The sequence below is a fragment of the Panthera onca genome, chromosome E3, assembly GCF_046562875.1.
Source record: "Panthera onca isolate mPanOnc1 chromosome E3, mPanOnc1 haplotype 2, whole genome shotgun sequence".
NCBI classification, from domain to species: Eukaryota; Metazoa; Chordata; class Mammalia; order Carnivora; family Felidae; genus Panthera; species Panthera onca.
The window spans coordinates 2,838,499-2,852,802 of record NC_138354.1 but is presented as its reverse complement, the minus strand read 5'-3'; the positions used below and the strand labels follow the sequence as shown (position 1 = coordinate 2,852,802).

The 14,304-nt window shown below is 40.0% G+C and overlaps 1 protein-coding gene across 2 annotated transcripts in view; it reads right to left on the bottom strand.

Annotated features, from left to right (window-relative positions):
* SDK1 (sidekick cell adhesion molecule 1) overlaps positions 1-14,304 on the bottom strand; it is an 882,012-nt gene that overhangs the window by 709,512 nt on the left and 158,196 nt on the right. The gene's annotated exons all lie outside the window — the stretch shown is intronic.

The window sequence follows — 14,304 nt, the reverse complement described above, 5'->3', positions numbered from 1 at the left end:
TCCTAACCAGTATCTCCACTGCTAACTAGTTAGCCCACTTTTTTCCATTTGACTGCTAGGATGTTCCTGTCCTTCTCAAGGACTCCTGATACCTTGCATCAGTCCCTCCTTCATTTCGAGGCTGAGGACTCTTGATTCATTCCAAGAAACGCCTCAAGTCAGGTGTGTACACAGCTTACAGAAGCTCTGTACAATAATTCATTTTTCATGTAAGCCCTGGCAATATTACACAGTCCAGTTACATAGAGACAGAGTCCCTACAGGCCTACAGACTGGATTAGACACGCTAATGACTTTTTTGAAAACAATCCATTAGTGATTCAAATGCCATCAACATTTTGACAAGAGCATCCAGAGACAGGTTGCGCCTCCATACGACATTCAAGGCCGGAGACTTTCGAAAAGTTACGTTAATGGGTCTCTGACACTTTTTAGCTAAGTGACCTTAGTAAGTTACTTAATCTTCCTGAGACTCCGTTTCTTTGTTCATAAAATGGTTCTAACACGTAGGGAGTCCTTGCTTTTCACAATTCTGAGATGTGCACATTTCAGTCACCACAGTTTAGTTAAGTGACACCATTCTCCCCAAAACTAGGTTCAAATGTCAGTTACTGTGGTATATAACCGTGAATAATTACATAGACAAACTTCACCACCAGCTCTTCAATCCACAAATCACTACCTAAGTTACACATGAGTATCACGATCCACGACCAATCACATCACTCCTTTCAAAGCCTGTCAGCGACTCGTCCTTATGCGTGTGCTAGTTCACGCACAGACAGCAAAGCATGTAGTTTGATGTCACCTGGTCTCCCAGGGATAAATCCACTTGACATCTTTCAAAAAAGGGTAACCCAAAGAGACTCTTGGTCACAACACAGATGAAAGTGCAGCAAGGAAACACCCAGTAGTAAAACTGGAAGTGAAATGTGGATCCAGCAGAAAAGTGGTTTACGGAAGCAACAGCTGACACCATCACTGTTTGACAGACTGGATGCACAGCCACAGGACCTTGTGAAGCCAACACATGTATCAACATTCATGAGCAAAAGAATCAAGAGATCCAGAGCAAGTGATGCCGACAAAAAAAAAAAAAAAAAAAAAAAATCACAATAAAGGAACTCCAGGAGATATTTCAAAACACTGAAAGCAAACAGGATAAAATGCTGGAAGCTGAGCCAAACTCAGACAGGTGTACAGAAGAGGTACTCCAGGTTCTATGTCACACAAGATGAAGAAGGGACAAATTGTTCACACTGCTCTTGGTAAGTTTTTAATTGCCAAAGTTTCTAATGTTTTACGGTACAATGTACTAAATCAGTATTAGTTTTACTATTTTTTCATTTACCTACATGTATAACAACAGCAAGGGAGCTTTTAGCATTTTCTCAATCATTTTTAAAGGTCTGGAACTAGTGAAATTTTTCCCACAGGTTATTGAGATCACAGGGCACAGTCTAGGCTGCACCAGGCCTGGTCGGGTCCTGCACTGCCCCGCAAAGCAAGGACTGCCTGCACGTGCTTTGGAAGGCTGTAGTAAGGATTAAGCGATACGAGGTTCATAAAGCATCTGTTGGGAGTTGAGGCTGGACGGCAAGCATGGGCTCAATCCTCAAGAACCCCAAATGCCCTTAACACTGAAGATTAATTACAAATTACTTAATGATGGTGAGGAGCCACTGAAGGGATTTAAGAAGAGTGGAAGGGCAAGGCGTGCATTTTGGAAAGGTAATAGGTCATACTGAGCAGTTTGAACTTTAGGAAGATTTTATTCCAAGAAGCAAGTGAATTAAGATTAGCGTTCTCTGAACTTCAGCTGTGGCCTTCAGCATAGAGAAACCATTTTTAAGAAATATTTAAGAGGAGAAGATGGCAGCGTAGGAGGACACTGGGCTCACCTCGTCCTGCCGATCGCTTAGATTCCACCCACATCTGCCTAAATAACCCAGAAAACCGCCACAAGACTAGCAGAACAGACTCTCCGGAGCCAAGCGTAGACAAGAGGCCCAGGGAAGAGGGTAGGAAGGGCAGAGAGGCGGTGCGCGCTACACAGACTGGCGGGAGGGAGACGCGGCAGTGGCAGGGCAGCCTGCCCAGCAAGGCAGAGCCCCGGAGTCTGGCTCGCAAAAGCTGAGGGGCCAGACTGCGCGAGTTCTGACAGCCAGCGGGACTTAACATCTGGAATGTTACAAGGCAACAGCTCTGCTCAGAGAGCAGGAGGGCAAGACGACACCAGGAGGGAGAGGTGTTGAGCCCCGGAGGACAGAGCTCAGCTCAGCGGGGAACAAAGGCGCTGGCCAGCACCATCTTCCTCTCCCATCCCCCAGCCGAAATCCCAAGGGGAACCAGTTTCTGTCACCGAACTTGCTTGCACCGCGCAAACACCCAACGCTGTGCTTCTGTGGATCCACCCCTCCAACGGGTCTGCCTGCCTCCCTCCCATGCTGCAGGGCCCCTCCCACAAAGGACCATCGACAGCAAAGCGAGCTGAGCCTGCCCTCCCGCCGCTGTGCACCTTGCAGATCCACCCTGGCTAATACACCAGATCCCATCAAAGCAGCACCACAAGCCTGGAAGTGTGCCAAGTAGCCCAGACAGGGGCCACACCACTCCACAGTGAGTCCTGCCACTGGGAGAGGGGAAGATAAGGTACACACCAGTGTGACTGGCCCCAGCGGTGGGCTGGGGACAGACATCGGTCTGACTGCAGCCCTGCCCACCAACACAAGTTACTCCAGACAGCACAGGGGAAGTGCCCTGCCGTTCCACGCCACCCCAGGGACTATCCAAAATGATGAAACAGAAGAATTCTCCTCAAAAGAAACTCCAGGAAGTAGCAACAGCTAATGAATTGATCAAAAACGATTTAAGCAATGTAACCGAACAAGAATTTAGAATAATACTCATAAAATTAATCACTGGTCTTGAAAAAAGTATAGAGGACAGCAGAGAATCTATTGCTACAGAGATCAAGGGAGTAAGAAATAGTCAGGAGGAGCTAAAAATGCTCTAAATGAGGTGCAAAATACAATGGAGGCGACCACAGCTCAGATTGAAGGAGCAGAGGAGAGAATAGGTGAATTAGAAGATAAAATTATGGAAAAAGAAGAAGCTGAGAAAAAGAGAGATAAAAAAAATCCAGGAGTGTGAGGGGAGACTTAGAGAACTAAGTGACATAATTAAACGAAATAATGTACACAAAATTGGGATTCCAGAGGAGGAAGAGAGAGAAAGGTGCTGAAGGTGTACTTGAAGAAATCATAGCTGAGAACTTCCCTGATCTGGGGAAGGAAAAAGGCATTGAAATCCAAGAGGCACAGAGAACTCCCTTCAGAGGTAACTTGAATCGATCTTCTGCACGACGTATCATCGTGAAACTGGCAAAATACAAGGATAAAGAGAAAATTCTGAAAGCAGCTAGGGATAAACACGCTTTAACATATAAAGGGAGACCCATAAGACTAGTGACAGACCTATCTACTGAAACTTGGCAGGCCAGAAAGGAATGGCAGGAAATCTTCAATGTGATGAACAGAAAAATATGCAGCTGAGAATCCTTTATCCAGCAAGTCTGTCATTCAGAGTGGAAGGAGAGATAAAGGTCTTCCCAAACAAACAAAAACTGAAGGAATTCATCACCACTAAACCAGCCCTACAAGAGATCCTAAGGGGGATTTTTTGAGTGAAATGTTGCAAGGACCACAAGGTACCAGAGACATCACGACAAGCATGAAACCTACAGACATCACAATGACTCTAAACCCCTATCTTTCTATAGTAACACTGAATGTAAATGGACTAAATGTTCCAACCAAAAGACATAGGGTATCAGAATGGATAAAAAAAACAAGACTCATCTATTTGCTGTCTACAAGAGACTCGTTTTAGACCTGAGGACACCTTCAGATTGAAAGTGAGGGGATGGAGAACTATCTATCATGCTACTGGAAGTCAAAAGAAAGCTGGAGTAGCCATACTTGTATCAGACAAACTAGTCTAAATTAAAGGCTGTAACAAGAGATTAAGAAGGACATTATATAATAATTAAAGGGTCTATCCATCAGGAAGAGCTAACAATTATAAATGTCTATGGACCGAATATGGGAGCCCCCAAATATATAAAACAATTAATCACAAACATAAGCAACCTTATTGATAAGAATGTGGGAATTGCAGGGGACTTTAATACCCCACTCACAACAATGGATAGATCATCTAGACACAGGATCAATAAAGTAACAAGGGCCCTGAATGATACACTGGATCAGATGGACTTGACAGATACATTTAGAACGCTGCATCCCAAAGCAACAGAATATACTTTCTTCTCAAGTGCACATGGAACATGCTCCAAGATAGATCACATACTGGGTCACAAAATAGCCCTTCATAAGTATAAAAGAATTGAGATCATACCATGCACACTTTCAGACCGCAATGCTATGAAGCTTGAAATCAAAGACAGGAAAAAGTCTGGAAAACCTCCAAAAGCATGGAGGTTAAAGAACACCCTACTAAAGAATGAATGGGTCAACCAGGCAATTAAAGAAGAAATTTTTAAAAAATGGGAACAAATGAAAAATGAAAATACAACAATCCAAACGCTTTGGGATGCAGCAAAGGCAGTCCTGAGAGGGAAATACTTTGCAATCCAGGCCTATCTCAAGAAACAAGAAAAATCCCAAATACAAAATCTTACAGCACACCTAAAGGAGATAGAAGCCAAACAGCAAAGACACCCCAAACCCAAGAGAAAAAGAGAAACAATAAAGATCAGAGCAGAAATAAACAATATAGAATCTTAAAAAACTGTAGAGCAGATCAACGAAAGCAAGAGTTGGTTTTTTGAAAAAATAAAATTGATAAACCTCTAGCCAGGCTTCTCAAAAAGAAAAGGGAGATGACCCAAATAGATAAAATCATGAATGAAAATGGAATTACAACCAATCCCTGAGAAATACAAGCAATTATCAAGGAATACTATGAAAAATTATATGCCAACAAACTGGACAACCAGTTTGGACAACAAACTGGATAACCAAGAAATGGACAAATTCCTAAGCACCCACACACTTCCAAAACTCAAACAGGAAGAAACAGAAAACTTGAACAGACCCATAACCAGAAAAGAAATTGATTCAGTTATCAAAAATCTCCCAACAAAGAGGAGTCCAGGACCAGATGGCTTCCCAGGGGAATTCTACCAGACATTTAAAGCAGAGATAATACCTATCTTTCTCAAGCTGTTCCAAAAAATACAAAGGGAAGGAAAACTTCCAGACTCATTCTATGCAACCAGCATTACTTTGATTCCTAAACCAGACAGAGACCTAGCAAAAAAAATACAACTACAGGCCAATATCCCTGATGAATATGGAGGCAAAAATTCTCAATAGGATACTAGCAAATCGAATTCAACAGCATATATAAAGAATTATTCACCATGATCAAGTGGGATTCATTCCTGGGATGCAGGGCTGGTTCAACATTCACAAATCAATCAATGTGATACATCACATTAATAAAAGAAAATATAAGAACCATATGATCCTGTCAATCGATGCAGAAAAAGCATTTGACAAAATGCAGCATCCTTTCTTAATAAAAACCCTCCAGAAAGTCGGGATAGAAGGAACATACTTAAACATCATTTATGAAAAGCCATTTATGAAAAGCCCACAGCTAGTATCATCCTCAATGGGGAAAAACTGAGAGCTTTCCCCCTGAGATCAGGAACACAACAGGGATGTCCGTTCTCACCATTGTTGTTTAACATAGTGTTGGAAGTTCTAGCATCAGCAATCAGACAACAAAAGGAAATCAAAGGCATCAAAATTGGCAAAGATAATGTCAAGGTTTCACTTTTTGCAGATGACATGATATTATAAGTGAAAAACCCGACAGACTCCACCAAAAGTCTATTAGAACTGATACGTGAATTCAGCAAAGTCGCAGGATACAAAATTAATGTACAGAAACCAGTTGCATTCTTATACACTACTAATGAAGCAACAGAAAGACAAATAAAGAAACTGATCCCATTCACAATTGCACCAAGAAGCATAAAATACCTAGGAATAAACCTAACCAAAGATGTACAAGATCTGTATGCTGAAAACTATAGAAAGCTTATAAAGGAAACTGAAGAAGATATAAAGAAATGGAAAAACATTCCGTGCTCATGGATTGGAAGAATATTGTTAAAATGTCAATACTACCCAAAGCAATCTACACATTCAATGCAATCGCAATCAAAATTGCACCAGCATTCTTCTCAAAGCTAGAACAAGCAATCCTACAATTTGTATGGAACCACAAAAGGCCCTGAATAGCCAAAGTAATTTTGAAGAAGACGACCAAAGCAGGAGGCATCACAATCCCAGACTTTAGCCTCTACTACAAAGCTGTCATCATCAAGACAGCATGATATTGGCACAAAAACAGACACACAGATCAATGGAATAGAATAGAAACCCCAGAATTAGACCCACAAAAGTATGGCCAGCTAATCTTTGACAAAGCAGGAAATAATATCCAGTGGAAAAAAGACAGTCTCTTTAACAAATGGTGCTGGGAGAACTGGACAGCAACATGCAGAAGGATGAAACTAGACCACTTTCTTACACCATTCACAAAAATAAACTCAAAATGGATAAAGGACCTGAATGTGGGACAGGAAACCATCAAAACCCTAGAGGAGAAAGCAGGAAAAGACCTCTCTGACCTCAGCCATAGCAATTTCTTACTTGACACATCCCCAAAGGCAAGGGAATTAAAAGCAAAAATGAACTATTGGGACCTCACGAAGATAAAAAGCTTCTGCACTGCAAAGGAAACAACCAAACTAAAAGGCAAACAACAGAATGGGAAAAGATATTTGCAAATGACATACTGGACAAAGGTCTAGTATCCAAAATCTATAAAGAGCTCACCAAACTCCACACCCAAAAAACAAATAAACCAGTGAAGAAATGGGCAGAAGACATGAATAGACACTTCTCTAAAGAAAACATCCAGATGGCCAACAGGCACATGAAAAGATGCTCAACGTCGCTCCTCATCAGGGAAATACAAATCAAAACCACACTCAGATACCACCTTACACCAAATGAACTAATCAGGAAACTATAGATGCTGGCAAGGATGTGGAGAAACGGGAACCCTCTTGTACTGTTGGTGGGAATGCAAACTGGTGTAGCCACTCTGGAAAACAGTGTGGAGGTTCCTCAAAAAATTAAAAACAGATCTACCCTATGACCCAGCAATAGCACTGCTAGGAATCTATCCAAGGCATACAGGAGTGCTGATGCACAGGGGCACTTGTACCCCAATGTTTATAGCAGTGCTTTCAACAATAGCCAAATTATGGAATGAGCCTAAATGTCCATCAACTGATGAATGGATAAGGAAATTGTGGTTTATATACACAATGGAATACTACGTGGCAATGAGAAAGAATGAAATATGGCCTTTCGTAGCAACGTGGATGAAACTGGAGAGTGTGATGCTAAGTGAAATAAGTCATACAGAGAAAGACAGATACCGTATGTTTTCACTCATACGTGGATCCTGAGAAATTTAACCGAAGACCATGAGGGAGGGGAAGGAAAAAAAGAAAAAAAAGGTTAGAAAGGGAGGGAGCCAAAACATAAGAGACCCTTAAAAATTGAGAACAAACTGAGGGCTGATGGGGGGGGGGGGGGGCGGTGGGAGGCCGGGGAGAGTGGGTGATGGGTATTGAGGAGGGCATCTGTTGGGATAAGCACAGTTGTATGGAAACCAATTTGACAATAAATTTCATATTAAAAAAAAAGAAAGAAAGAAAAATTTAAAAGTAGAACTGACCAAAGGTGGTGACTAACTAGAGACAGGTGCTGAGAATGGCCGTGGCTGTCTGGCCAGGGTGGTACCTGCTGACATTTGTTGAAAGTCATGTACCAGCTACTGTCTTAAGGGCTTTACACCTACATACTAACTCAGCAAATCCTAACACATTTAGGAGGGAGGCTCTCTTACCATTGTCACTTAGAGATAAGGAGAGTGAGGCAGCGCAGGGAAGGTGAGGAACCTGCCCCGGATCACACAGGCAAGAAGCAGTGTGGTGCTGGGATGCGGACCAGGGTGTCTAGGTCCAGAGCCACAGTCGGATCCCACTCTCTTCTCGCTCACCAGGGCCCACCCTCTCTTCATGTCTGCACCCCATCACTGCACACAGAGCCCCCTTGTGTCGTCATGCCTCCGTAGCAGGCTGCTTGCCTTCTTTCTGCCCTTGAGCAAATACATACTGGCACCATGTGACCAGCACTGTCCTTTTAAAAGTTCCATATCACACTGGCGGGGATCAACTCCTGATCTCCTAACCGCTCTTTTCTTCCACTCTAAGTTGTACAATTGCACAGAACAAGAGGAAAACACGGAAAGGACCACTTATCTGAGAAGAAAATAATATAATTTCATGTGTCTTGCAACCCTTCACCCATAAGTTGTCATCCGTAGATAAAAATTTTTGTGAGAGGAAGAAAAGCACTGTCTATGAAACTATTTTTTAAACGACTTGAACCTAGCTTTCCATCTTAGGTGGGCTCCTATGTCTCCATCTTGTTTTAGAGAGACCTCTCTTCCTGAAAGAAAGCCTCTCAAGAAAATGTATTCAAAATATCCTGGGCTAACATGTTTTTATACTTTTCTAAGACTCCCGAGTTAGTCTGCAAATGTCCTAGATATAACTGGCTTTTTCTCCCTATTTATCCCCCACCCCACCCCCACCAACTAATGGCACATTTTATCCTAAGTATCTTTGAAATTAAACTTATATTTTCCCTCTCTTCCCTAAAAGGTAGATACAGTTGCTTTAGTTATTCCCATCAATGGGTTTCCCACTATATACATTTGTTTTCTACTCTATTAACTGAGTAATTTATTGAGTTATATGAGGGGTCCAAGTAAATTCCAGATCTAACAGAAGAAAAATCTATCACACCAGTATTGAGCTATATTTTAGTGATTCAGTTTATGCCAAAATATAGAAAATTGGTAGAAGATGATAATTTAAATGGGTTACCGAAGAGTTTCTCAGAAATCAATCTCCCCATCATAGATTTATGCTCAAAGGGAAAAACAGTCATTCAGTTCTTGATTTATATCAGTCATTCATAAAAGTCTTCAACAGATAAGGGCCATAAATTTGCTCTCTGTCAAATGTAAATCATTGCCACAGGAGGATCACACAGGCTTGCCTCCCTGAGATCACTCAGATGTTGAGCAGCTAGCTTATGGGGAAAAAGAGATAATTTTTAGTTCAGTAGTTCCTACAACTTTCCTGTCACTTGCAAAAGAGCTTACAATTTTATGACAGTCAAGAATGGAAAAACAAAGACCTCAAGGTTTGCATACTTTTTCCATACAGAAGATGTGATAACTACCTTAATAATTATATACTTGATTTAGCTAGAAATGGCTACAGTCAAAAAATTAAAAACATTTTGGTGTCCATCTTAAATTTTTTTTTCTGCTAAGAGTAAATGGGTTAAATGTAAATGTATTTTGTTTTTGAGGGGAAGGTCTTAGAAAAGTAAACTAAACTTCACACTGGCTGGACGGAAAAGAAAAGAAAATGATTAAATTTTGATACAGTAAGAAGCATAAAAGAGATATTTCCTCACAAATCTCACATTTTTTTTCTTTCCATTATAATACTAGTCTCCTGTTTGCATCAGCATGAAGAGATTTCCTGAAGTATCCCACATAAGTCTAAGTTCTCAAATCCCTTATACTTGAGGGCAGCATAAAGAGGTTTAAATATTTAAGGGCACAATCCCAGAGAAAAGATTTATCTAAACAAAGGTATTCCAAAAAGACACCAAACAGGTACAGTAAGCTACCTCAGCACATTTCAGCATAAAATAATTCATCTTTTTACAATTTTTTTTCACAATGAACTACAAAATAACATTCCTAAAATTAAATTAACATGTATTTGCCAAGAACCATTTATTTTTTCAGAAAGTATAATGGTTTTACCTACTCTATCATTTACAGAGAATATAACATTAGAACACTTTTATAAGGTTGAATTATCATTTTCATACCCAATAAGGGATATGGTGTCTGTCTGATCTTCTGGTCCCTGGTTGTCCAAAAGGAATTTTCCTAATCCCTTCAGATATCAAAAGCAAAACTAAACCCAGTTTAATTTACTGAGTCCTATAATCCAGTACTACCTAGAAATGTACTTCCTTTATTTTTAGAATTCACTGTATGGGAAGTAAAAACAAAAAATAAAAAGGAATTTACTCCATGATTAAAACACAATTCCGGGGCTGTATCGATTGACTTTTCATTCCTGAATTTATTGTTATGTTCTCACTGCCTCAAAAAATCCATCTTAGGAAATCATAGAAACCTGCTTATCTCAAGAAATTGTCCCTGTTGAAGATTCAATTAGTTCTGCCCTCTACTCCTTTTTCTTAGCAGACATTCTGCTCAAAAGTTCATTGTTCTTTTGATAGGAATCATGAAAATTAACTACATATTCTCCTCTTTCAAAGAAAGAAAACTCAGGTCCTTCCTGAACCCTCAATAAGAATTTTACTCTTGTCTACCATCTGAAAGAAACCACGCCAACTATATTGGCCATAATAAAAAATGTAAACTATTGGAATCATTTGTGCTTCAATTTTCTTGGGAAAAGGATGGCAGCTTCCACCAAGTTCCTCTTTTGTCTTTACATGCTTACAAAGGAAAATAGTTTCCTCTGACTACTTATTATGATCACTCCCTAGACTTTGCAATTAAAAGGGAAGAAGCAAAAAAAAAAAAAAAAAAAGACTTTGCAATTAATGTATCTATACATTAGTGTCTATAATATTAAAGAATGCTCATTACACTTCTGCAGGTATATAAAATTGGCCTGCCCATTAAACTCTGATAATATATATGCAGGATAAAAGGAGATAACAGAAAATACTTGGTACAGAAGCCTACAATATTTAATAAATGCAGTCCGTATTTATGATTACTTTTGAAAATCACATCAACTATTTCTTGTATTTTTCCCTAGAATGGCTCATCTACCATATTTGTACCACTTTCCGTACACTAGATATCCCCACTTTATCCCTCTACTTCTCATCCCTGGGCCCCAGGTTTTGCAAGTAGATTTTTCAGTCAAATTAATTAGAAATGCATGTGAACTCAGAGCTCCAGAAAGAAGTAATTTCTTTGAGTTTTGTAAAGGTGTCATTAAGGAAAGAAACATTGTTCGTGTTCTACGGTATATTTCGTGCAATGAATCCACTTAGCTTCACAATCTATTAACAATTATTTAGATTCAATTCAAGGTCCATTGGTTGCATACAAGCTGTTAGTTCTCTTCTATTACGGTGTGTGGGTTTTTCACCCCTGATTTTGCCATTACCCACAGTATTTTCTTAATTTCTTCTCAAAGGATTCATAGTTAGAACATACCACATGTGCAAATATTGATCCTTGACCCACCTGAACAGTATATACTTTAGCTGGCTACAGAATTCTAGGGTCTGTCTGAGCTTCTTCCACTTGAAGGTATCATGTTTTATTCTGAAACTTGAGGATTTTTTTTTTTTTAATTCAGGAATCTCCTTACAGATATATCAATATATCTATCTGTATATCTATATATAGATAATTATTTCATTATATGCCTACTGTTATTGCTGTTATTAATCAGGCCTTCTGCTTCCTGAATGACTATTTAATTTCAAGCACCATCCAGTGTATTTAATTCCCCTATTTGACAACAATGCTTTGCATCTCCAAGAATTCTTTCCCAATGTCAAGTGTTTATTTTTGGTATCAGTCTCTTATTTTATGGATTCAGCACAAGGCAAATTTCATCAAAAACTTACCAGGTCTCAACCTAAATGTCATTCATGAGGTATCCAGTGTGGACCCAAACGAAAACCCAGGCTGTCTGGCTGTTATTCAGACAGAGTCACAAAGAACTAGGGAAGCTCTGCTGAAGGAAGAAGTAGCACTTAGATTCCGTAGGAGAGGCTCAGCCACTCGGGACCTTAGGTTGATGGAACCGATCGCTCATCTTAGAAGAACTTTTGCCCACTTCCCAAAAGAGCCTCGAGCACCCAGAAATCAAAAAGAAAAGACACATCCGCTGGACAAGTTCTATTATTTGAGGTTAAGAGCAGGTTCTCAAAAACCCGCACTACTCTAAATGTCATCTTTAAATTAGAGAAGGAAAGCACACTCTTGTAGAACAACCACCACCAGCCAAGTCCACAGGAGTATCATCCCAACCAAGAACTAACAAAAAGCCACCTTGCTGCTCTAGATGTGTTCTTCAGTCTCAAACACCTATACGATGTAGAAAATAGCCATTTTCTACTGATTTCATCTCACAATACAACAAGTGTATATATGGTACTCAGTAATTAAAATTAACTCAACTTTACATATCCAGACTAGTATCAATAATGTGACATTTTTAACATATTCATAAAATATTTAGGTCAAAAGGTGTTTATCAAAAAAATATGAAGTGCAGTTGTAAAAGATTTAGTAATTGTGAACATGACAATTACTTAGTGACACACTAAATTTAACACTGAAATAATTAGAGGTGGGTGTATAGACAAGGAAATGTGTTATTAAAAAAAAATCACTGGTAAAAGGTTTTAAGTTGCCCTTTCTCCTTTGGACTACCACTTAGGCAACAATGCAATAAATAAAACAATCCAAGTATTATGCTTTAAAAATAACTGTTCTGAGATGTGGCAAATTCTTCCATAAAGATTCTCTTGGCTAAAATCAGTACAATGAGAAAACATTCAGTTTCTCTAAAACAACAACTTATTATAATCCTACTTGGTGTTGAGCCACATGCCAAGCTCTACAGAACACAACCTATGTCCCCAAATTAAGCAAAACCTCCCCCTCATCTCTCCCCAAAGACTGTTCAGAGTATTAAGAGCTATGATGAAGAAGATACACAGACATGTAAAATGTGCAGGAAAAGTTGATTAACACCGAACTACTTGAGCATCTCCTCAGATGCTCATACGGTACAGTTTTACATACGGTAAAATGATTTGATGCCTGCTTTGGAAGAAAATTTAACGATAAAAGAAAAATGCAAAAAGAAGATCAGACGGGTATTGAAACCGTCTGAGCTATAAAGTCTCCCCACCGCTGCCATCCATCAAACCTGCACTATAAATGCTATCTCATCTAACCTTTTAAAATCTTTTAGGTTAAACAATACTTCCAAATTCACCAAGTAAAAAAAAAAACAAAAAAAAAAAATCAGAGGAAAATTTCAATGCTGATAGGACAATCCTGTTAATCCTGCTATAATATTATTACTAACACTTTTAAATTTAAAAGATATCAAATTGAATAATAAATAGCATTTTGTTTTCACTCTAGGGCATTCTTTTCCTCACAGTAACTATGGAAGGCACTCCAGTCTGCCACTGGCAAAGAGGTTTGAGCACCAGAGAAACACTTCAAAAGCCCCATGCTTCGGTGGCACGCTCACGACCACAGGGGTAGGGCGCATTTCCCTGTATCGCCTACTTCTGAGTCTCTGGTACAACTCTAATGGCTTTGCATATTTTCCAATTTTACTTATTTATCTTTGCTGTTCCACATTTCGCCCTTTTGATTGTGGAACTTCCAGGCAGGGATTAATACCGGGCCACATTGAGCTTAGTTTTGTTCTTTAGAGAAAGCTGTTAATTCTCTTTTAATAGCATAGTGTATTTCTTGAACACCGGGAACTTCAGTACTTAATGCTTACACAGGTAGTTATCAACTTGAAAACAGATTATGTTCCAAAAGTGGACACGTAAATCGCTTGCTGCAACTAGGAACGTACTTCCCCATGTGACCAGTGTTGTGAAGGGTGAGGAGGATTCCTGACCAGCCTTCAAAAATTGAATCCACCATGAAGCTCCTATTACAAAGAAATCCTACAGGGCTGAGGAAGGTGTTCCGACACAACGACTTCCCTGCAGGCTGCGCTGGTGGGAGCCAAGGGAAGCCTCTGCACTGCTGTTTCTCTAGACGTCCACCCTAGAGGAGAAGAGGGAACAGGCGCCCTAGCTTCAGGGGTGACAAAATGGGCAGGAGGATGAAGGCAGAAGAGACATGGCAGCCTGCCCTAAGTACCGACTTTATAATCAAGTGTCCACAGAGCCGTGGCATGTTACATAGGTAAGAACGTGGATTCTGAAGCCCAAGTGCCTGCCTCTGAATGCCAATTCTGCCACCCTGGGCAAGCTACTTAGGCTCTGTGGCCTCATCAGT